At 41.9% G+C, this 25,334-nt stretch overlaps 3 long non-coding RNA genes across 8 annotated transcripts; 2 read left to right on the forward strand and 1 right to left on the reverse strand.

Moving 5' to 3' along the window:
* The first annotated feature begins 27 nt into the window (after positions 1 to 27).
* LOC146504709 (uncharacterized) lies at positions 28 to 8,986 on the forward strand. 6 transcript variants are annotated; one of them, XR_014877709.1, is made up of 3 exons: positions 32 to 3,737; positions 5,983 to 6,036; positions 6,127 to 8,986. It is a non-coding gene; the product is annotated as an uncharacterized LOC146504709 (long non-coding RNA). The 6 variants fall into 6 exon arrangements; XR_014877713.1 differs by having other exon boundaries at positions 6,130 to 8,986; XR_014877711.1 differs by having other exon boundaries at positions 37 to 6,036; positions 6,127 to 6,227; positions 6,335 to 8,986.
* LOC146504710 (uncharacterized) lies at positions 6,302 to 12,931 on the reverse strand. The gene is made up of 2 exons (XR_014877718.1): positions 11,480 to 12,931; positions 6,302 to 11,381 (listed from the first exon to the last, which is right to left on the reverse strand). It is a non-coding gene; the product is annotated as an uncharacterized LOC146504710 (long non-coding RNA).
* Positions 12,932 to 14,076: 1,145 nt separating this feature from the next.
* LOC146504711 (uncharacterized) lies at positions 14,077 to 22,455 on the forward strand. The gene is made up of 2 exons (XR_014877714.1): positions 14,077 to 14,540; positions 18,663 to 22,455. It is a non-coding gene; the product is annotated as an uncharacterized LOC146504711 (long non-coding RNA).
* The last annotated feature ends 2,879 nt before the right edge of the window (positions 22,456 to 25,334 follow it).

Here is a 25,334-nt window from a genome sequence, read left to right on the forward strand (position 1 = left end):
TGTCCAAGATGGCGCCGGTGCGTGTGGCTTGCCGTCTGTCACTGCCAGTGTTATGTTTGTTTGTTTTGATTTTATTGACTATTGTACTAAATGCCAACTCTCTCTTGGTGCATGATCGCCAAACCCTACTGGATCTCCGACCTTCTGCCAAAGGCTGGGCAAAGTGGAACCAAGCTGGATATAAAACTTTGCCCCCGCTAAATTCGGAGATCCCGGCTCACCTGTGCCGTGTTCCAGATCCACCACTCCGGCAAAAGTGCCGTCGCCGGGGTCGAAGGGCTGGCTTCCTGGTGAAGCTGAAAGCTTCGTTAAGGTATTCTCTTAAGCCCTTATCCAGAAAACAAGGAGCGGTGCCAAACTTCTGTTTCTCTCGGCGATCGTTGGAACCTGTCTGTGCCTGGCTGGTACCTGTCATCGGCCTGGATGGGATGTTCCAGTCCCAAAAACCCTGCTCTCCTCGCCCCCGTCGGCGTGGTGTGAATCTGCGGAACCTGCGGCCTCTGTGTCGGGCTTCTAGGACGGCTAGCAACGGGGATCCGCCGCTTACCGCCAGGATTGGCCTGGTAAATGCTAGGTCCCTAGCGAACAAAACGTTTATCCTGAAGGATTTTTTCACATCCCGAGGACTGGATTTTCTCTGTTTGTGCGAGACGTGGCTGAGCGCCGGTGAGTGCAGCATCTTCTCAGATCTTCTACCTGGCGATTGCTGCTATTTTAATTCCCCACGTATGTTGGGCCGAGGAGGAGGAATAGCTACGATCTTTAAAAGTCATTTTAAATGTAAGCAGCTATCAACCCCGTCGTTCACCAGCTTTGAACTGTCTGTGTTTGAGCTGGGCTGCTCTCACACAGTGTTGTGTGCGGTGGTTTATCGGCCTCCAAAATACAATAAGGACTTTGTGAGTGACTTTGCTGACTTCTTGGCTGAATTCATGCCAAAATATGATCGTGTTCTTATTGTTGGGGATTTTAATATTCACGTGTGTTGTCCTGATATGCCCATGGCGAAGGGCTTTTTAAACCTTATTGATTCGTTTAATCTGGTGCAATGTGTGACAGGTCCCACACATGAACGTGGACACACACTTGATCTTGTTTTATCTCATGGTTTTTCTGTTTTTAACATAGATATTTGTGATGCTGTGTTTTCTGACCACAGTCCTGTGATGTTTGAAGTTCCTCTTGCCTGTGCCTCAGTTAAACCTCGCGCTGCTGCTCTGCGCCGTCGTGTTTTTAACTCCTCCACTGCTGAACACTTTTCAACAGTCTTTGACCAGATCTGTAAGATCCCGGATTTTTTATGCAGCCAGACTGAGGAACTGAGCTCATGGTTTTATTCTACCTGTCGGACTGCTTTGGACACTGTGGCTCCATTAAAAACCAGACGGCCTAAAACTAAATCTGAGCCCTGGCTGAACGACATGACCCGAGCTGTCAGACGCGACTGTCGTCGAGCTGAGCGCAAGTGGAAAAAGGACAAACTAGAAGTGTCGTTCCAGATGCTGAAGGATTGTTGGCGCCAATATCAAAGAACTGTAAAAGATGCCAAAAGAAAACACTTATCTGACATTATTTTGTCAAACTGTCACAACCCGCGTGTTTTATTTAAAACTATTGACTCTGTTCTTAATGCACCACATACTGACTGTATCGAGCCCTCATCAGATGCCTGTGAAACGTTTTTACACTTTTTTATTGAGAAGGTCTCCTCCACAAGGGCTCAAATCTCTCCCTGTGCTCATGACCTCTCAGTCTCTGTTTCCTGCTCTGCTGTCTTTGACAGGTTTGAGCCTGTGACTCTGTCCTTTTTAAAGGAGACTGTTGGTCATCTTAAGCCTGCAGGGTCTCCAAATGATGCTGTCCCTCCTCAACTTTTAAAAGAGGTGTTACCTACAGTTGGTCCTTTGGTTCTTGAGCTGGTAAACCATAGTCTGATGTCAGGTGTTGTCCCTAAAGATTTTAAACATGCAGTAGTCAAACCCCTGATTAAAAAACCTGCTCTTGATCCTACGGTTCTTGCAAACTATAGGCCTATCTCCAAACTACCTTTTCTTTCCAAAATTCTGGAAAAGGTAGTTTACAGCCAAATAATGGCCTTCCTGGAAAAGCAAAATGTTTTAGAGGTTTTCCAATCTGGTTTTAAACCCTTTCATAACACTGAATCAGCCCTTTTAAAAGTTTTTAATGACATATTTCTAGCGACTGATGCTGGGGACGGTGTTGTTCTTGTGCTTTTAGATTTGACAGCTGCGTTTGATACCATGGATTATGCCATTTTATTCTCTCGTTTGGAGCACTGGGTGGGCATTAGGGGCACAGCACTGGAGTGGCTCAGGTCCTACTTGGCGGGGCGAACTTTTTGTGTCAGCCTTGGTGACTATGTGTCGTCCTCCACTCCCCTCTTGTGTGGTGTCCCACAGGGCTCAGTTCTAGGCCCCCTCCTCTTCTCTTTATATCTGCTTCCTCTTGGTTCTGTGCTGAGAAAGCACGGCATTGCTTTCCACTTTTATGCTGATGACTGTCAGATCTATGTCCCTCTAAAGAAAAAAGGCAGATACCTTACACAGCCATTACTTCAGTGTCTTGATGACATTAAGGCTTGGATGTCTGTTAACTTTTTAAGATTCAATGATAAAAAGACAGAGGTGATGGTTTTTGGTAGCCCCACTGAGACCCCCAATGTGTATGTAGATTCCCTGGCACAGTATGTTAAGCCAACTGTCACAAACCTGGGGGTCAAAGTGTGATCTGAAGCTTGATAATCAGATAAAAGCAGTGGTAAAATCAAGCTTCTTTCACCTCAGGCAGCTGCAAAAATAAAGCCAATTCTTTCACGGCAGCACTTTGAGACAGTGATCCACACCTTTGTTAGCACTCGGCTGGATTACTGTAATGCACTTTATATTGGGGTCAGCGCGTCATATATTAGTCATCTACAGAGGGTGCAAAATGCCGCAGCTCGTCTTTTAACTGGCACTCGAAAGTTTGAGCACATTTCCCCTGTTTTAGCTTCACGTCACTGGCTGCCTGTTTCTTTTAGGATTCATTTTAAAATTCTTTTATTTGCTTTTAAAGCTCTCCATGGCCTCGCTCCATCTTATCTCTCTGAGCTGCTACAGCCTTATACACCCACCCGCTCTCTCAGGTCAGCTGATCAGCTGCTCCTGAAGATACCCAGGACTGGGCGTAAACTTAGAGGTGATCGTGCTTTTGCTGTAGCAGCTCCAAAACTGTGGAACGAGCTTCCTTTAGAGATCAGACAGGCCACTTCTTTATCTGTTTTTAAGTCACTCTTGAAAACCCACCTTTTTACCCTGGCATTTGACACCACGTGAGATGTTGGTTTTTATTTTTATTTTTATTTTTTTTTTATTTCAGTTGTTTTTAGGTGATTCGATGCTGTTTTATCTTGTTTTTGTTTTAATATAGGGCTGTTTTAATTTTATGTTCTATGTGTTTTATTTATTTATTTTGCTGTTTTCTGTTATTCTATTGTTTTAACTTATTTTCTGTACAGCACTTTGTTCCTGTGCTGGGTATTTTAAAGTGCTTTATAAATGAAATTGGATTGGATTGGATTGGATAAACCCATATGGCTGGCACTACTTTCAAGATGTAAGCTAAAGGGGTGTGTTTTAAAAAGGTGCAAGGACCTAACTCAGTGAGCGATGTGTGTTCAGTGTACAGTAAGTTGTCATTTATGTTGTGCATTTGAACTAGCAGACTGTACTGTTGTTGTTTAGGGGCTATGAGCACACACGGGCTGTGTCCCAATCCAGCGACCGCACGTACGGCGCGTAATACAAAGTACGAGAAGCGCGGAGGTGAGAGGCTCGTGAAATGGGACGGTCCAGCCGTCGTCGCGCTGCTCAGGTTGCCTAGCAACCATGATACTAAGCGCGAGAAACGTTTCATACAGCTTTGTTTGACAGAAATGAAGGAGAAAAATGTTTTGTTGTTCATTCATTTTTATGACATCACTTTGATTAGTTGAGTATCTGAGGCTGAGACCACAGGACTGTAAAACCTGGTTGTTGGGCTTCATTTCTGTACTGAACAGTCATTTAAGATTAGCCAGTAAATAACAATTAGCTGATGTTGTTCATGAGACTAAAGTCATCTCACTGTGGTAATGTAAATATAATATGGACAATATTATAGTTATTATTATTATATGTATCATGATTAGTTATTACAGCAGTGAGCCTGAACTCTGTGTCAAACACTCAGTTCAGTTCAGAAAAGATTCAATTTGCAGTTATTTATATTTCCTGTCACCTTAAATCTTCACTCAAAGACAAGTATCTGTGACAGTGCATATATAGATGTATTATGTAACAAATATTGTCCGTTTAATATGTTGGCATTACTAAATTTGGCTCAATGCTTACATATATGTGTAAAAAGCAAATGTACGAGCTGTGATAACTGTGTCTGATAGAATGAAGAGTAGACTGATATATGAAATATTCCTTTATTGGGTGAGAAAATCAGACCATGTCATAACTGCTTTAAGTCACACAGAATAGATATCAGAGCCTTAAACAGGCTGATTCTGCTAAATGGGTCAAACTGGGCAGAAAGTCTACAAACACATAACATCCTTATAGAATATGATGTAACACTATAGATCAACTTACCTCAGAATATATAAAGCATATAAACAATTACAGCAATATGATGCAACAAACACAGCAGTGCTACTGATCCAAAATACTCAAAGCTTCATAGAACTGAAACAAACATTTATTTTTAGCTCCATTCTGCTGCTGATACAGACTTTAGGTTTCTGAACATTAAACTTGTTGCTGCCTTTCATAGTGTGTAACTTGAACCTGAGTACTTTCTCCCACACTGAAAACACTGGATGATAACATTATTTGAACATTACCTAATAAGACTGATTCAGGACAGACAGTTAGTGATGTTAAACTTTCCTAGCAGTCCTTCACAAACAGGGAACAGTCTGTCTATTCTCTCCATCTGTCAGCTGCTGCTGGCTCTTCCTCCTCCTCTTCCTCACACACTGCTGAGTTTGTCCTGGTGGATCATCAGGGGTGCAAAGCCTCACAGATGATGTGCAGCAGTGGGTCCCTCAGTCTGTCCTCACTCTGGACACTTGCAGTCGTCACACATGGAAATCAAATGTGTGATAAGCTGCAGGATTCAAACACAAGTGTAACTTATAAACACATGTTCATACTTTTATTCCACAATCAGAGAGAAAGAAACAGAGAGAGAGTGCAGGACAGACACACAGGTGACAGTCTCAGGTGTACACACTGCTACAAACAGGAGGATTTAGTGTTTGTGTTATTACGAAACAAGAAGAGTTCCCAGATGGTACAGTGGACACATGTGTGACTGCTGTGATTAAAGCATCTTTCTTTCAGCTTAACGAGTGAACCGTCAGCTCGTTCAAACACACGTTAAAGTCCGTTTGGCTCGACACCACCGAACAGAGGCAGCAATATAACATAGCTAACATTAACAGTGCAGTGAATCCTGCTTGTGCCGTGATATTCAGGACTGCAAACCGAGCAGCATCACTGACTTTCAGCTTGTTGTGTTTGTGGATATATGACTGACTTTAATTATCCATCAAATCATCACATTCTCTGTAGGATTAAGGTCGACTATCGAACGGTGTAAAGTAAAGGCTTTAAAACAAAGTTAGTACAAACATCTCTAATGTCACATAACTCTGCTGACATGTGGCCAACAATAATGTTTTAATGTTCTTCATTATTAAACATTTGCACATAAATAAGTGTGAAAGTTTACTCTTCGGCCGCTCCGCTTCAGCCCTCTACCGTATTTTTCGGCAAAATTATCCACACCCACCACTGCGCTATGAATTGTGGGTTAATTGGGACCACGAAATGTACACCGGACCACGCTTGACATTTGGGGAAGTCGACAGTGCTTTTGGAGTACACTTCGAATTGGGACAGCTGTCGTCGTGTCGCTGTGACGTAATAGCTCTCAAAATGCGTACTCAGGAGCGTGCGGTCGCTGGATTGGGACACAGCCAAGGTCTGTAGCTGTGTCAGAGCAAGCTTGTGTGAGCCAGCGGTGATATCTGTACACGCAGTACCTTTAGTATACTCATGTTTCTCCTGCTAGCAGTGGAGGAGACTTCTGCTGAGGAAGAGGCCCTGCTGTCCTGCCGTCTTACTGGTGCCATTGAGGGATCAGCGGCTGCTATATATTCTTCTCGACCTCGAGTATTTGGACCGAAGGACTCACAGACACGTTTCATATTTAGCTCTATACATTTTTACATTTAAAAATATATATATTTTCCTGGCCAGCCATTTTTTTATTCACAAAGGCTGTATGGAGACATTTTGGTTATTGCCACAGACGCTTTCTCTTACTACGGATGGAGGATGTTGTGGTTTTACAACCCGTGGACTGAGAAAGGACTCAATAAGTAATCTGTTCACATATTCCAGTGTTAAACACAAGTGAGTCTCAATTGAGTGAAGTGTTGGGAACTGATGCCAACATTTTTCTTCTTCCTCCCTGTTTAAATCCCATCATATAAGGGAGCCTAATGTTATCCTGCTACAAACATATTCAGCCAGTGTTATTTAAGTTTCCTGTAAACTACACATGTGGATGTGAGAGAGGCTGTGATGAAGTCCTGGAGTTTTTAAGGATGTACGTGCTCCAGTCCAGAAATGTGTATGATATGTTGGACACAGGTGGTAAAGTGCTGTCACACCCTGAATAAACTGTCCTCTGTTCTTTGGTAAGCTGACATATTTGTTACATGATCATGTGGTTTATCAGAGGGGAAGTGCCAGTTTTAGAATACTGGAGCCTAAGGTTAGGTTAATATTCAACCGTAATATTAGTTTTTAACTAGGTCTTGTCAGTTAGCTGGTGTTGTGTCAAAAAGTCATATCTGCCATAAACTCATTTCTGGTATTTGTCAAAAACCAGTTGATCATATTTAAACTGCTATAGACAACTTTTTAGTCTATAATATGTGAAACATGTCACATGTGTCCCTCATGAGTGATATCGAGTCATCTTGTGCCACAAACAACATTCCTGACACAAGGTAGAAGCTGCAATCACTTTTTTGCAGTGATTTTTACTTCTTATTCATTCATTTGACATTAAAATGACTTTTTAAAGAGTAATCTGGCCAAGAGGACAGCAGAAACTGCAACAAATATAATAATAGTTCTCTAAACATATTTTAAGTGTCCCAAAAGGACTGGGTTGGTTTTAATATAGTTACAATAACACAGAGTTATAAATATACTTGAAAAAATGGGTCGTTATTAAAGTTGATATAAACCCTTTTGTAGATCATGTTCACTAAAGTCTATTTACCAACATAAGTAAAGACATTGGAAATCAGTTTTTGTCAGACGATGACTTTTTGGCACAACACCGGAGGTAAAACAGGTATGATCCTTCATATCTGGAGTGTGAAGGTGCAGACATAAATTCAGACATCTCTGGATGTTTAAGAGTTTAGAATTTCTCTGGTTCATTGGCTTTAGTCAGATAACTCAGTAATCACTCAAGATTAGTTCACTAGTCCTCCTGAATTCAAAGAAATAGTCAGGGGATTCAGCGCTGTGCTTTCCCACAGGTGAACTCAGGTGACATGAAAGAAGTAGTGGATGCCCTCCTCCTCTGGCACAATGATAACTCACAAAAGCTCCTTGGAGTAAGGAGATCAGGCTCAGAAGTGGTTCTTTCTAAGAACGTATATCTGTATTCATAAATGACATACTAAGGATGAGTAATGCTTAAATAATGAGGAAAGTAAGCAGTGACCAATGACACATTTAACAATGTGTCATTTGTATCCACTATTCTATGTTTGTTTATGAGTACAAGATCCTTTTTTCTATCAAATAACCTAAAAATGACTGACTTCACCTTTAAAAATACTAACTTAAATAAACCAAGATAACCCAGCAGTCCATAGGAAATAATGTGTGCACTATGTCACTAAAGTTATTGTCACTGCAAATGTAAAAGTAAACATAAATGAACCACAGAGGAAGTGACGTGACTTTGAGGACAGATGTGATCAGGTGGAAAGTGCAGAAAGCTGACTGATGTCCATCTGTGGCTGCATTAACTGTTGGCCTGTCCTGTATTAGGCATTCAGGGTTTTCTTTGATGGCCATTTAGCTGTTATGGCATGAACGTGCTCGGTGCATTATTATTGGCTTTTCTACAGCCTGATATTTGTTTAATAATTGATTGATACAGTGTATTAAATAAGTTGATAAATAAGATGTTAAAAACGTCATCATCATATCAAACATGATCGATTTGGGGGGAGTTTGTTTGGCACATGCTGACTGCATTCTAATTGTAACCAGAACAGGAGGCGAGAGCAGAGAACAAGAGTGCAGCAGTTTGGTGAAAGGAACAGGAAAGGTGAAGAAGAGGAGAGGATCCAAAAGACGAGCAAGAGGACAGTTTCAAAGGAGACATCACGGCACAATAAAAGCTGTAAGAGCAGAGATTCATTCATATCTTTACTGTTTCTTCTTTAGCTTTTACTCCCGCTGCTTACAGTAAATCAAATATATACAAACAAGAAGAATTCAAATTGCTTTGTTGTTCAGTATAATTCTGTGACTTCATCCTTTAGCTAACGTATAATGTTTGACATTTTATATAAATGTGACTACAACATATAGTCAATACTATTAAAAAGCTGCTGTTACTGAGTGAAACAAAGATTTCAGGTGTGGATTTAGCCCCAGCGTTTTAAGATCCCAGCAGCGCTCGTATTTATGGCCACATTTTTCAAAGAGACGAGCTTTCTGGGTGCTGACTCAGAGGGACCACTTTAGTTCATTGAAGCTTTAATGCCAGTTTAAGACAATAAACTGGACACGTTTGAATCAAATTGATAATAACAGAGCGATGCTGGACATAAGCAGCTGTGTTAGTGTGACGCCCTGCATATTTGAAGGAATAAACTTCTGTTCTTACTGAATCTGTAACATTGCCTTGATCTGCCTGCATCATTTTTTTAATAGTTTGTGTTGTTAAATGAGTTTTGTGTCACTGTGCACAGAGAAAAACTCACCTGATGTAGTGGTAAAGCAATGTTCACCACTAGATGGAGCCAACCTGGCACAGGTATTTTCTCTACACGCTAAATTTCACACTGAAAAGCCTTGGTGGGAATTTTTGTTTACATAGAAAGCAAAAGAAAAAATGTCTCGAGGTCTTTCCAGTGTTTTCAAAATTGTGTTTTTCAGATACACATTAAAACTTCACACAGACGAACACACACACAAAACAACAAAACATGTCAAATTACATCACGTCTCATTCATTTTTGGAGAATTTCACCACTTTTAGTTTTCATGAAAAATAACTTGTGTTATTCATGACATGATATCATTTAAAATAACTTTGTCAGGCCAGTGAATAGCTGCCACATAAGTCTAAATCTAAATCATACATGTGGGTAGGGGTGCATAGTCAGTAAGTCGCCAAGACTCTGCAGAGCTCCAAACCTCCTCTGCCACAGACAGAAGCATCAAAAATGTGCGCTGGGAGCTTCATGGCAGGATTTCTACAGCCAAGTATATCTATATGTATGTGGCCAAGAACCTTGTAGGGCATCTTAGCACAGTTTACTTGTGTCAGCTAGGTCAGCTAGTGGGAGGGCAGAGAGGGCAGCCTTTACATTATTTGATTGTAGAGTGAGCCAAGGTGTGAAACTGGGTGTGGGTCCCAATCAGCCAGGGTTAACTTTCAGGTGAGTTCATTGTGAAACCTGGCCCCACCTTATCATGCGAATTCCTGAGGTCAGATGGCCCAGGGTGTGAGTGGGCATTAAGGCGTCTGGGAAGGATCTCAAAACTGGATTATAGATGGCAGACAGTTGGTGTCGTAAACCACCGCCTCTGTTCAAAGATGGTCGCTCACAGTGGACATAGATGCTTCTTTCACTCCTCTTTCAAACCATCTGTCCTCTCTGTCCAAAATGTGAACATTGGCATCCTCGAAAGAGTGACCTTTGACCTTTAGATGCAGATGGACAGCTGAATCTTGTCCTGTGGAGGTGGCTCTTCTGTGTTGTGCCATGCGCTTGTGAAGTGGCTGTTTGGTCTCTCCGATGTAGAGGTCTGGGCATTCCTCGCTGCACTGTACAGCAAACACCACATTGTTAAGTCTGTGTTTTGGCGTTTCGTCTTTTGGGTGAACCAGTTTTTGTCTGAGTGTGTTGCTGGGTCTGAAGTACACCGGGTTGTCGTGCTTGGAGAAAACCCTCCTGAGTTTCTCTGATACACCGGCTACATAGGGGATGACAATGTTGTTGCGTCTGTCCTTCTTATCCTCCCTTGCTGGTGTCTACGACACCAACTCTCTGCCATCTATAATCCAGTTTTGAGTTCCCTCCCCAGACGCCTTAACGCCCACTCACACCCTGGGCCATCTGACCTCAGGAAATCACATGATAAGGTGGGGCCAGGTTTCACAATGAGCTCACCCGAAACTCTGGTTGATTGGGACCCTCACCCAGTTTCACACCTTGTCTCAGGCGATTAGAGGATCATCAGGGGGTCCTTTTGTCCCTCTTTGGGGGGATACTCCCACTAGGTTTAAATCTGGGACTCTCCACCATTTGACCTTAGAACTGAAGAAGCTTCTCGGATGAAGGTGAAACGTCTTCAAGCAACTTAAAGAAGTCCAGACGCTTTTCTTTGCAAGCTACTTTGACCACCACACAGCTAGGTGCTTTACCTGTAGCAGACTCATCGTTGTCTCTGATGAGACGGTCACCGTGGTGTCATCTGCAGACTGGATGATGGAGTTGGATCCATACCCAGGTCTGCAGTCATAGAGGAACTCAGCACACAGCCTGTGGAGTGCAGTGTTGAGTGTGATGGTGGTAGAGCAGTTATGGCCTGACCTAACATGCTGGGGTCTGTTGGTCAGAAAGTCCATGATCCAGGTACAGATGGAGTTGCTGAGTCCAAAATCCACAAGTTTGGTGATCAGCTTGGAGGGAATGACTGTACTGAATGCTGAGCTGAAGTCAACAAACAGCATTCTTACATAAGTATTGCAGAAATATCTGAGTACACGTTGCAAGAAACTACATTCCCAGATCACATCCAGTGTGTGCTGGAAAATTTGCAACGATTCTACAAAAATGTTCCACGTGGTGTTTTTTTTTTCTTCCTACTGGTGATGATCCAGTGGAGCTCCAGTCACTACAGGCTCCCTTTTGGTGCCACAAAACAAACAAACTCGTGCGTCCATGACTGATCCTGCTGCTTCACTTCTGTATGAATTGATCTTTTCATGACTGTTCACTTTGGACAAGCAGGAAACAGAGGTGACGCTGACTTGTGGCTTCGCAGGATGATTCCCTTTAACAACAGGAGCACACAGTTTGTTTAGGCCACCATGAACAGCTCACATTGTAAATGACAAAGAGCCAGTATCTGATACTGCAGCTTCCACTCACTGTGACAGGATGGCTCGTAGGAGGTGAACACACTCTGCTTCATTGGGTTCCAGTTCAGATTAAGGGACAACACATGGAAAGACAGAAACTGGGAACAAATGTTAGAAAAATATTTACTGTTAGAAAACATTCAGTGTAAACAAGATCGTCTTTTCTGTTTGGCTTCAAATCTGAGTCTCCAAAAGCCCGTCAGGCAGTAGAGTTGGTATAAACAGAGAGAGGAGATGAAGCTTTTTTTTTATGGAGGACCACAAGAGCCACGCGCATCGAAATAAAAAATTCTGCACTTAATTAATGAATTGTAGAATAAAATCTGCATTTGTAAATTCATTTTTGAATTCCAATTTAATAAACTGCATTTCAAAATCCATTTCCCTTTCCTGTTCCCTCAGGGATTAACATTTGGATTAGCAGTTGGATTAACAACTTCATTTTAAAAATCCTGCTGCTATTCAAATTAGCCACACCGTGGGATGTAAGGAGCTCTCTGATTGGTTGGTCAGACACAGGCTGTCTGCCAGCTTGGATTTTTCTAGCTCATAGCTTCGCCCTGCTAAGAAGCGTGTGTGCTTGTACAAAGGCTATTCAGCCTCGGGATTTACACTCGGCTCGACACACACTCACACACTCACAGTGGATTCATTTCCAAAGATCAGGGAGCACTGCTTTAGGGCTGGTCTGGAGACATTAACTGGCTCTAGGTGAGAGAAAGTGCTGTAAGGACTGAGAACAAACAGTGTTAATTTTTGGTGCACATTATGGCAGCTGGGAACAATCACGATAAAATATCATACGATATAATCACACACACACACACACACACACACACGCACATACTTTGAACCTACACTGAAGTGTTTTTATATATGAGATTGTGCCACTTGCTGAGTAAGATTTAATAATTAGGATTAATGTGTGATGTTTAACCGTGTCATGACCTATTGTGATAAGCCAAAGGGTAGTCAGAGTCCTGACTGGCCTTTGGCCAAGACCTTGGCCGCTAACTGACCCCTGCAGCTGTGTTTGGCTGGAGAACGGGTGGGAAAGTTACCCAGCAGCAGGGGGCAGGGATACTGGTCCCTATATATTAGGGGACCAGAGGACACCCCAGCACTTTTTTCCCCTCTGCTGTTTCTCTCTGTCCGTCTCTGTGTTGCTCTATTGCAGGGGTTGGCAACCCTGGGCACGTGTGCCAAAGTTGGCACGCGAAGGGTTAACTGATGGCACGACCATAGCTGGACTAGCCATCGGGCATTTGCCCGGTGGGTCGATGGTGATTTTTCGTTTTTATGGGCCGATGATTTTATTTTATTTTTTCTAACGGTATAAACAATGAAAGGTGGTGGATTGGCCACATGCTGGCCTATGTGTAAAAATAACTCAGTTGTTTGGTGGTGGCTGTGGCGGAGCTTCCACAGAGGCCGGCAGGTGGATGAGGGAAAGGAGGAGGCAGGAGGAGCAGAGACCCGAGGCAGCCGCCGGTCTGAGTGTCAGGTGAACTGAACTTCAGGTAAGAAGTTATGACCTGCAGTCTGTCTGGGTCAGATATAAACCAAGTTTAGGTGGAGTTTATTTTCGTTATGCTGACTTTTTACAGTCAGTTACAATAACTCTGCGTACTAGCTAGCATGACGGAGTTTCTATACTGCTAGGTGGTGCTATGATGTTACTGATAGTGAACTTTATTTTATTCATAAGGTTAGTTAGTAGAGTTTCCAACAGTCCCGTAAAAAGACAGAATCGTCTCGTATTCAGAGAAAATATTACGCGTTTCGTGTTGAGGTGAAAAGGAACAGTTTGTCCCGGACTTCAGCTACAATGAAAAAGACACAAAGCTGGAGTTATTCTGTGTCTTTGCTGCACAGCTGCCTCTTCTTCTCTCATTCTCTCTCCTGTTTCTCCTTCAATCATGAAACTGATCAATGATCGTCTCTCTTGTTTGTTTATCGTCCACTTTGCGCCAGATGATGCGCTAAACAACAGCAGCACGTTTAAGCTTGATCAGCTGTTGTTAGAATTGATTTAATATTAATTTCTAGTATCAGCTGATGTTTGCTGGAGCCACAGCTGTAAAGCTGCTGGTCATGATGGTTTGGATCTGTGGTGAGAGGGAAACATGAAGATGAAACCAGGAGATGTCCTTACTGAATCATCAGAGCTGAACAGCTGATGGAGAAACAGGTTTACCTTTTAGGTGACATGGATGAGTTGAAGTTATGAACTGTTTCTGAGAGACAAATTGTTAAGGTGAATTGTTAAATATTGTCATTTTTATGTTTATCATTTGTACATTGTTTTAAGGAATTCTTTCTGTCCTCCCCTCCCCAGATCTTTAAGATTCTGGGAGGGGGGGCGGTAGTGTTTCTGATCACAGGAACACCCTCTGTGAAGGTCTGTTTGATGTGGTAAACTTCCTCCCCTTTGTATGGCTTCATTGTGTTATCTGGGGTGTGGGGGGACTACCCTCTTTATGACCAAGGATGTTCCTGTGCTTTTATGTTATAGGACCCTTTGATCTGACACACACACACACACACACACACACACACACACACACACACACACACACACACACACACTCTCTCTCACATAACACACACACAGTGCCTTGTCTTTGTAACCAAGGGGGTTACGTGGGGAAGGTACGTGTTGTAAACTATTGTTTATTGTGTGAACGTTGCCAATAAAAGGGAGCGAGAGGTGGCAGTCGGAGAGGTCATTTTGTGATGAGCTGACATACCGACAAGGCCTCCCTTGCAAGTGAAAAGATCGATCGCTGTTGCCTTGTCTTTCTTTCATGGGAATAAGTTCTGGGATCAGCGGGGTCTGACTTAGACACAACATTTATTTGGTCCTTCAGAGCCGGAGCCCAAGAATTTTGCCGTACACTGAGGAGAGAGAGGACAAGCCGCAGACTGTCAACAGCCAGGCCGTAGGACGCCTGATAAAGCCTGAAGTGTTAAAGTCGCGACCAGGCCGGCGAGATAGCGTTTTAACTCCCCTCGTGGACGGCGACTGACGGGATTCTGGAACTCTCCTGTGAACGAAACGCAACACAACAGTAAGCAAACAGAGAGCGTCTCTATAACCGTGTGAATGAATGTGGAATTCTAGATAGGAATGCGTCACTGAGACTGCGCGGGTACACGCGAGTCCAGGGGAGCGCTGGTTGCGCGGTTTCACGCGAACTTAAAACAATAGAGAGCGGCTACGTGACCGTGCAGGTTCTCGCAGGTACGTGAGTGCGCCAGCCGTGCGGGAAGGTCGCAGGCTATTAAAGAAAGAAATGGCTCCGCAGCTGCGCGGTTTCACGCGAGCACGGGAGTGCGTTGGACTGTGCGTTTCGGACGCAGGTCCATGAGAGCTGTGCGGGAAGGATGCAGGCTATTAAAGAAAAGAAACGGCTCCGCAGCTGCGCGGTTTCACGCAAGCACAGGAGTGCGTTGGTTGCGTTGGTTGCGCGGGTCCACGCGAACTTAGAGGAAGCGGCTCTGTGACTGTGCGGATAGGTCGCAGGTCCAGAAGCACGCTAGCTGTGCGTGTAGACGCAAGCTGCCTGGTTTCTCCGCCAGTGTTTTTGTTTTTGTTTTAATCTTTTTGATTTATTTAAGGAGGGTAAGGTTGGTTTCTCCACCGAAAGGAGGATAGAGCTCTATAAAATAAAAGGGACTCCGCAGTTAAGGGTGTTGAGTATATGGTTTCTCCACCAATGTATAAGGAGGAAAGAGCTCGCCGCAGTATAGAGAGTTTAAGATTATAGGCCTTAAAAAGTGTGTGAATGAACGTATGCGTGTGTAAGTGAACGCAGCCACACAGAAGGAAACCTAAAGCGGTGTTAACTAATTCTGTGACCTGTTGTGTACACGTAGCCTGGATTTTTGAGGTAAGGTGTTACCTGCCGCAAACTTAAAAGAATTGTCATAATGGGGAATAAAATGTGTAAGTCTGCCTTAGAAGGGGATGTAAAATTTATGGAGAAATTTTTACCGGGCAGCAGTATGTAGGTTGTTGATGTGAAAAATATGGATTTGAATGGACATTAGTGGAAGTTAAGAGTAAAGTGCTTGTAGAAAGAATAGCTGTAAGTGTAGCCGGTAAAACAGGGAAAGTGAAGCAGAGGAAGGAGTTGCAGTTAGCAGTTGCTCAAAAGAGAAGAGGAGCACAGAATGTTAAAAGAGCAATATTGCAAGTAGTAGTTGTAAAACCTGAGGATGAAACCACAGCTCAATCCACTGCAACTACTTTAGAACAACACCGTAGAAAAGCATTAGGAAGAGCAAGAATGTTAGCAGAAAGAAAGGCAGAGAAGAGTGTGAGAGAGCAGAAGCAGAGGAGGAGAAATTAAAGGCTGAGTATGGAGAGGCATTAGGAGCAGCATCGAGTCTAAGACAGACTAGGCAGGGCAGGAAACAGAAAGTAAAGTTAGTGAACACAAACGTTACAACCACATATCCATCCCTGACACAACACAAAAAAACATATGGTGTTTCTGTCCCAGAGTGTGAAGATGAAGAAAGTTTTTCTCCTGATCCATTCTGTGAGGTGAGCACTTACCCTATGGTAGAGGTTGCTAACCCACATTATGGAGTGGACGGGGATGATAGCCGCACTCTTCATGTTTACCGGCCATGGACCGAGTCTGAATGTGCTGATGCTTGCAAGAGCCTTGGAGACCCATTGACTAATGTTGATGAGTTCATAGCTCGACACAGACAGCTTTGTTCTTCATACCGTTTAAATGGACAGGAAACTTAGGTTACTTTTAGGAGATGCCTCACTTATAATTGGACCCGTGTCAGAGGACAGTACACAGGTAAAGGGCCAGGTGATAACACCCTGCCCTATGGAGATGCAGATCTCGTTGTCGAAATTAATGAAGTGTAATTGTGATCTAAGCAGAAGTGAGTGTGAGCGTGTTTGACGTCACGGTGTGTGTGAAAAGGTATCCAGCTGGGGCAGACATGATTCTGCAGATCACCTGCCCAGTGGACAAAAAGAAATTAAATAGTTGTGTGGATGAATGACAGCATGAAGAGTGTTTGGTGTTTCTCAGTCTGAAACAGCTGTAATGCTATTTTCTGTTTTGGAGAAAAGGACAGTTAAAAAAAACAGAGAGAGATGTGTGTTGTTTAAGCAGTGATGAGATTAATGAAAGTGTGATGAGAGAGGAACACAAAAACATACAGAAAATGCATTAACTATACTAACCCTACATACATATACACAATAAATGATACTCATGAAGACCAGACAGCACCTTAAGCATGAGATTCTGTTTGTCATCTTGTCCAAGTCACTAGTAAGATGAAAGTGATACATAGACTAGTGGACTGAATATTATAGGAGGACAGATGGTTACATCATAGAGGAGAAAAACAGAATGCTGATGAGAGGTTTTAGATGAGTGAGCTGATTGTGAGTTTCTGGTGTGTGAAGAAGTTTTAACATGGCACACATTTAGTTACATGAGAAGAAACTTATGTGCTAAGACAACAGGGTTATGCTGTATGTTGTGTGTATGGCTGATTGTATGAATGTTTGAGATTAAACTGGCTGTTGATTTGTCATTTGTTACTAAGCTGAGCCTGCCAATTGGGTTGTTACGATTTATCCCCCTGGCATGAAGAACACGTGTCATGACTTAAACAAGGCCTTTCTTTCCTTTCCTTTCCTTTCCTTTATTTTCTTTATTTCCTTTTATTTTGTTACTTTCATGGTGCACTGAAGTTTTGTTTGATGATCTCTGTTTGAGTAGATCTGCACGATTAGAACTGAAGCGTCGTCGAGAAAACTGTTGCAAAGTGAGCTTCTCCAAAATTAAAATGGGCTCAGGAGAAAGCCACTTATTTGGGACAATTAGGAAACAAGTTCCTGTCCAAAAGGATTCAACGAGGAAATCCAGTCTAAATTATTTTTCTTTTTGAAATGACGTCAATTTGCTGAGCGTGGAAACGAATGCGACGATAATTTCCACAATCTGCAAAGAATCACTGAGTGAGAATTTTAAAATAAATGGGGAAGCTGACAAGACTGACTGACTTAACACCATTGTGTGAAGTTAACCCCCACCTGACAAAGGTGTGGATGTATCTCTGTGTGTGTCTCTGTTGCAGGAACAGAAGGAGACCACAGGAGGAAACTTGGGTCACATGACTATGTGAACTCTGCAAATTTAACCTTTTTAGTTTAAAATTTGTTGTGTCTGTGAATTTACCATGGGTGCGTTATTCACTACCTTATGTTGCTCACAGAGATCACTGTGAGAAAGAGTGTATACACCTGCGCAGCGCTAACATTTACATTTCTTTTTACAGCAGATGGTTAATCATGTGATTTGATCATGTGATTTACAGCAGGACACAACTTAATGATGTTTTTCTACCACAGGATTACTGAGATTTTGTGTGAAGGAAACTGGCTATATGTTGATGATGAAATTACACTGTGTTGTTGAGAGAATGTTGGAGAAAATGTGAAAATTACAGGGGAGAAATTAATACAGTTTGAGACATACTGTGATGAGACCATTGTTACTTTTCCACAGTGAGTGTTAACTTTATGACTTTTCACAGCTCCTCTGGAATCTGGATGGCCGACACCTGACCAGGATGAACCGTGTGTTTGGCTAATGTTTGTTTTTCCTTAAGAGTGCTAAAGGATTCAGCAGACAGACAAGTGACAATTGAACAGATGGGCAGTGGTTACAGAATAGTTACATGGGGCTCATTATCTGACCACTATTTGGGCTCATGGTGAGTGACAAACTTAAGGAAAGTCGCTGATTACAATGTGGAATGACATTGAGATGTTAAATGATTTGGAACAAATTATGGGAAAAAGTAGGAGTTTAATGAGTTTAGAATAAACCTGCAATGATCCTTGTCTCTGTGATGCTGAATACTTTATTACACTTACGAGCTGCAGTTGGTTGCAAATGTGAGGTTGTTTTAACTTTAAAACTTTGTCTTCTAGGATACAGGAGCTGGGAGTTAAACAAGCAAAACATTTAATTGCTGACTAATGTTTTTACACAGGGTTACAGCTTGGAGTGAAGCTGCTCCAAGGGACAAACCCTGGAGATTGTTTTAGGGAGACTGTGCAACATTCTTGTACATGTCTCATTGGGGAGTTGACACATGGCAAAAGCCGTGTGGAGAGAGGAGTGTCATTTTTTAATTTGTAGATGTCGTGAGGTGCCATAACGAGAAGGAGTGACTGAGAGGATCGCCCACAAGATGGAAGCTGAGGCCTGGAGAGAGTCTTCAGGAGGATCAGAGATCACCTTCAGCACAGCAGTATCGCACAGAGAGCTGTGCTACTGGGCTTCCAGGAGCGTTGGAACATGAGAACCTGAGGGAGCGTGCCAAGCTCCAAGAGTGACAGTGCAGAGGAGGTCCAGCGATGGACTTGTGGTTCTGTGAACAGCACAAATGCCAGGTGACTGTAAAATAACTAACAGCACTTGTTCCACAAGTGAAGCCAGTAACTTACTATCCTAAAGGATTAGCTCCAGTTGCTTGTGCTTTACCTCCATGCGTGAGATCAGTATGTGCAGCAGCTTAAGCTGTACAATGTTTCAGGAAATAGTTTATTTCACCTTTTGACATTGTTAGTTCCACATGAGGTAGATGTCTATTACTGCAGACTAAACTTACATTTCTGTCACCTACAAGACACTTGTCTTTAATGTTACTGTTACTCTCACAACCATACAGAACCATAAAGTGGTGCACAATTCTGAATTTGTCAAACCCTTTTTGCCAACGAAAGAAGAGGGCACTTCTCATGAGTGTAGAGAGCACGTGGAGAAGAAGTGTAAGTCGAGGGATGACTTAATAGCTGTGCCACTCGTTGAGGGAAAGGTTTGGTTTGTTGATGGTTTGAGTTTTACAACAGCAGAGGGACAGACTAGAACACGTTTTACTGTAGTAGACAGTGAGAAAGTTATCTGTGCATGACAACTAACATGTTTCATATTTGCTTGAGCAGCAGAGATGCTAGCTTTAACGGAAACGTGTAAAGCTGCAGAGAGACAATATACCCTGATAGCCAGTGTGCATTTGCTACATTACATTTCCTTGTAGTGCAGTGAGTGAGACGAGGTGTGACAACCTCTACAGGGAAACCTGTAGAACACACCAAACTCTTGCAAAATCTGCTGGAGGCAGTGTTATTAACCAGTGGAATTGCCGTTTGTAAATGTGCAGCACACATGTGAGGGAAAGATCCAGTTGCATTAGGGAAAGTTTTTGCAGATATCATCGCGAAAGAGGCAGCTTTAGTAAACATGGTGTTAACATTTTGGCAGTACAACATCAGCAGGCATGTAGGGCCACTCACCTACAGCAGGAAAACAGTTGTGACTTACAGAAGGAGCGAGTTTGCAGGTTGGTGTTTATCATCTGTGTGATAAACCAATACTGCCTAATAATTTGTACAAGACTGCTGCTATTTTGAGCCATGGGCTTTGCAATGTCTCCACAGGGGGGAATGATGGCAGCAGTAGTTTATACTCACTCTAGGATTATTAAATACTTAAAAAAAAATTGCATTTGCAGGCAGAGAGAACTAATAGAACAGTAAAGTTAAGACTTAGGAAGACAGGCAGGACATGGTTAGACTGTATAGAATTAGTTAAGATATACATGAGGATTCCGCCAACAGAGAACGGTCTGACTCTTTGAGATTATATATGTTAGAGCATTTAGAGTTCTAGTCTTCTGTAGTGATGATAGAAAAAAAGAAGAGAGAGCATATTAGCAGATTAGATGCTTGAAATGTTTAAAAGTAAAGTAGTCATGAGAACAAATGATCTGCCAGATGATTCTGTTTCTCCGCAGGAGCAGAGTCTGAAGTCTGGAGATTGGATGTTGATAAGGCCATGGAGAGGAAGTGCTGGTCCAGTCCGCGGTGGAAGGTCCCTATCGGGTGCTGCTGACAACGACCACAGCAGCGAAGATTGCCGGAAGGAATACATGGATACATCAAGCGCACTGCAAGAAGGTGACACACATCCAGGCCAGCTCGGAGTAAGTGGCAGGAAGACCGGGTACAAAGGGGGGAGAAAAGCCTCCAGGGCCCTTCGTCTCAATCTGGTGAAGAAACCAACTGAGCCACAGGTACTCATCAGAATGGCTGGGAATGTGCTGTGCATCTTCTTGAGCCTGTGGACCCCGAGTGGGATGACAGGGAGCGCACTGGGACAGAGCAAACCACACCCAGTGCCCGCATGGGTTTTCAACAACTACTGGTGGCAGTTTAAGAACACAACCGCTCACATAAAGAACGAGACCAATGGTTATGCTTGTGATGCCACTGGCTACACATTCTTCTGGACTGTGGCCATATAGCATCACTGAGAGCGAGACAGTTTGTTTGGTTGCCTTAGCAACACATCCAGGAGTAAACGTACTTGGAATACTGCCAACTTTTCAACTGCTCTGAACCTGAATGGACGGTTGATTCACCAGTAGCCGGGAAGGTGAACTGCTCTGGTACGACAGACCTGCTAGTTTGACTCAAAGAATATGACTCGCTGCAGGACATTGAACAGCTAAACGAACTGGAAACAGGCCGATTGCCTATGTGCATAAAGGACAATGGATTAGTCCAAGTTGAAGATTTACCATGGAATTTGTGCAACATCACCTATTCTTTTGTCTTCTGCAAGAAGGATGTAAACAGAGAAGCCTTTTGTCTACACTTACATCATGAACACTTGAGGTTTTGAGCCAAGAAGATCAAAACAGCTTGATCCAATTACCTTTACAAAGCTTTTTCTGTGGTGACAACAGGACAGGAGAAGAGTTGTAAATGCAGATAACTCACCAGTTGACTCTAACCCCCACAGGAAGCCTACAGTGAGATTTGGGGGGTTGATAGGAGTCATAAAAAGGAGTGCTGACCAGGCTACAGCTTTGAAGTTAGCTGAGAGCCACATGGACAAACAATGAAGTCAACTGATGTGTTTGAATGCATATGTCTGTATACAGTTGGATTGTAGTGACATATGATTTTTGAGAATGATGATTCTTCTTGTTTGACTTTTGACATTCAGTTGTTTACTTGCAGAAATACATAATGAATCGCACGACAGGAGTAGATGCACCATGAGGCTGGATAGGTTGGTTAATGTCTGGTCCTTGGTGGCATCCACTTTTGAAAAAATTAATTCCTGTTTATGTATTGTTGATGCTGATTTGCTTATGTATAGGATGCCTTTTACCTTGTATAAGATCAATGCTAACTAAGATGATTTCCAATACATTTGTTAATTATGTACTTTTGCAACAATATGACATGACTGAAATTACTGACATGACAGAAGCCTGTGTATAAAATGACGCCTGCGCTGAAAATGTCAAGCATGAGGTGCATGGCTAGAATGTACTACATAGGAATAATTTGAGGCATAAAATGACAAACAGGAGGGTTATGTCAGGGTGAATTGTTAAATATTGTCATTCTTATGTTTGCCATTTGTACATAGGTTTAAAGAATCCTTTCTGTCCTCCCCTCCCCAGATCCTTAAGATTCTGGGAGGGGGGGCAGTAGTGTTTCTGATCACAGGAACACCCTCTGTGAAGGTCTGTTTGATGTGGTAAACTTCCTCCCCTTTGTAGGGCTTCATTGTGTTATCTAGGGTGAGGGGAGATTGCCCTCTTTATGACCAAGGATGTTCCTGTGCTTTTATGTTATATGACCCTTTGATCAGCAGCGTGCCACACACACACACACACACACACACACACACACACACACACACACACACACAACACACACACATTCTCACATAACACACACACAGTGCCTTGTCATTTGTAACCAAGGGGGGTTACGTGGGGAAGGTACGTGTTGTAAACTATTGTTTATTGTGTGAACGTTGCCAATAAAAGGGAGCGAGAGGGGGCAGTCGGAGAGGTCATTTTGTGATGTGCTGAGGTACGGACAAGGCCCCCCTTGCAAGTAAAAAGATCGATCGCTGTTGCCTTGTCTTTCTTTCATGGGAATAAGTTCTGGGATCAGCGGGGTCTGATTTAGACCCAACAGTCAGTGTTTTGTAGTAGTTAATACGTCATTTTTTTTTAACATAATTGGTGATATAGGTTACAAGCAAGTCTGGCGCTGAACAGAAATTGTCGCGCTTTGCTCCTTTGTTTATTGTGCATAAATAGTGAATTGTCCTAACAGAATATTGTGTTTTGCTTCTGTTATTACCATGGTACATTGACAAAAACATATACTTTTATTCACAGGATAAAACAGGTTTTTTGTATCACTAATTTCCCAGTGCGATTACAGCGTACAATATTATTGTCACTGCTACATTTCTGTAACGCATACAAGAAATTATTTCCACTACTAATTAATTACCGTTGAGCTCAAAGGTCCTATTAATAAACTGTTAACGAATGTGTATTTATGAAGACGATTTGTGAGACTGGTAAACTTATGATACGTACGATGGTCTTTCGTTCTACGCGGTGCATTTCAAGGTCCTGTACCCATCCGTCGGTAAACTGTACCTGGGCTTGTTGCAGTGACCTGAAGTTACTAAACTTCATGTGTGTATGCACTCACTCCAAGAACCGTATAATTATAAATATGAGCGTGGTGAAAGTTGGGCAGCACGCTAACATATTTTGTCCACTCTGTGTGCTCATAAGGGTATAACCCTTTCACTCCTTTGATTTTTTTCCTCGTATCTTTTCTTTGACTTTTCATCAAGTTTGTCTTTGTACGGACCGGCAGTATTCTCCTTCGTTTTGTACATACCTTTGTTGGGGGGCAAAGAAAAACCAAGAATTTATTGGAACCGGAGAATGAAAGTTTTGCGGTGCTGCAAATGCTTGTATTTGATGCGGTACTTGGATTGTTTTGCCACAAGTTCCCGGCATGCAATGCGTGAAAGTCACGTGGTCTGTCAATCTCTATTGGCCTGGGATGATGTCACCCAATTGAACTTGCATACAGGCCCTAACCATAACCTTGGTGACCACTATTCGGTTGGAGTCGCTATCCCAGTCCGTACCCTAACTCCAACCAATTCGGGTTGGTTTAATTTAACCCCACCCTAATACCCTACCCTAACGTTAACCATTGTGATTTAATTTTAACCCCACCCCGATATTTTGCCCTAACCCTAACCACTATGATTTTGGTCCCACCACAATTATTTACCCTAACCTCAATCATCATGATATTAGCCCTACCCCAAACATCTTCCCCTAACCCTAACCAAATCTAAATCCATAAATAAATCAATAAATAATAATCTGATAATGATAAATAACACGGTATTATTACATACTACAAATTATGTACAATAAACAAACAATGGAAACGGGACATATTGGGGGTTAGAACTTTATTAAAACCATTAACACAACAGTTTTTTATTCATAACCCTTTTAATCACTTTATAATTCACACTGAAAGAACAAAAACAGTTGTTAAAATCAAAAATTTTATTAAAACCCCTAAAAGTACGATATTGATTAAATACACAAACCCAAGAAGCATAAAAACACAATTTGGCTAAAAACACACAAATCCAATTTTCAAATCATAAACTAATTTCTGTACAAACTTACAAAAATTCATAAAAACACGATTGGATTTAAAACATAAAAATGCAAATTTAAAATCTTATATACAGCACTTAAAAATTACAGTTCTTCAAAAATTCATAAAATATACAAAATAAAATACATTTCATTCAATTTTATTACAAAGGTTAAAAAACACATTCATTTTAGTCTGAAACCATCACAGACATTTGAAAACACATTGCCTAACCTAAAATTCAAAAAACTCACGAACATGAAACCAAGCCTATAAAAGGCTGCACAGCAGAGAGGAGCTCATTTGGGAGCTGACCGTTGAAGAGACAACATCTCTCTCTCTCTGTGCATTCCCAGCTTTACATTCATTGTGCCCCAGCCTGAGGAAGACCTATTTTGGGTCGAAACGTGGCAGCAGTGGGCACATTAATTCATTGATTTTCACTTATTAAAAATTAAACAACTTTATTAATTTCATTTATTTTTGTTTAAAAACAAATTTCATTTACATTTTTTATTTTTTTCTCGCCTTTTTTTGTGATTGTAAATTCATATACACATAATTTACATATCTAACTGAAATAAATAGCACTTTAACCCTTTAAGACCTACAATAGAACCAAGTCCGCCAGAGCTTATATTATATTTTTACATGCCGGGGAGCCATTTTTGGGAGCATTTCAAGTTGCTATACATCAATACAACCATTATAGCCCAGATTTTAATAATATGTATGCATTAAGTGCATAGCAATTACATAAATTGCAAAAAGTGCAATAAACTGCAAAAAAATTGAAAATCTTTTTGTTTTTTAACATATATTTCTAGTTAGAGATATTTAAGAGGCTTATTCCTCAAAACTGTAAATACAAAAAAGTTGCACAAAATAGTTTCCTACCACAGGAAATTTATTTTGAGTGTCTTCATAGTTTTATTTTTGAAATACACCAATTTTTATATACTGCAGGAAAAATGAAAATAAATATTATAGTGCAAATTTGCAAAAAAGCAGCATATGCATTAAAATAAACTATTTCCAGCAGTGCAATGTGAGTCCTAAGCATCCCAGAAATGACACAGAAAGTCATAAAATCAAAGATAACTTTTAAAAACACCAGTATAGGCTCATGAGGCTATATGGTAAAAAAAAAAAAAAAAACTACATTTCCGCGAAAATGACATCACTTCCGGTTTCGGGCAGGTCATGGCAGACATGCAAAAGTTCGCGCTGACGTCTATTCCAACTAGGAAGTGTTATGAACAGCTGATCGGATCGGCGAAGCGTGTTTCTG

This window comes from Neolamprologus multifasciatus, chromosome 13 (assembly GCF_963576455.1).
Source record: "Neolamprologus multifasciatus chromosome 13, fNeoMul1.2, whole genome shotgun sequence".
Taxonomy (NCBI): domain Eukaryota; kingdom Metazoa; phylum Chordata; class Actinopteri; order Cichliformes; family Cichlidae; genus Neolamprologus; species Neolamprologus multifasciatus.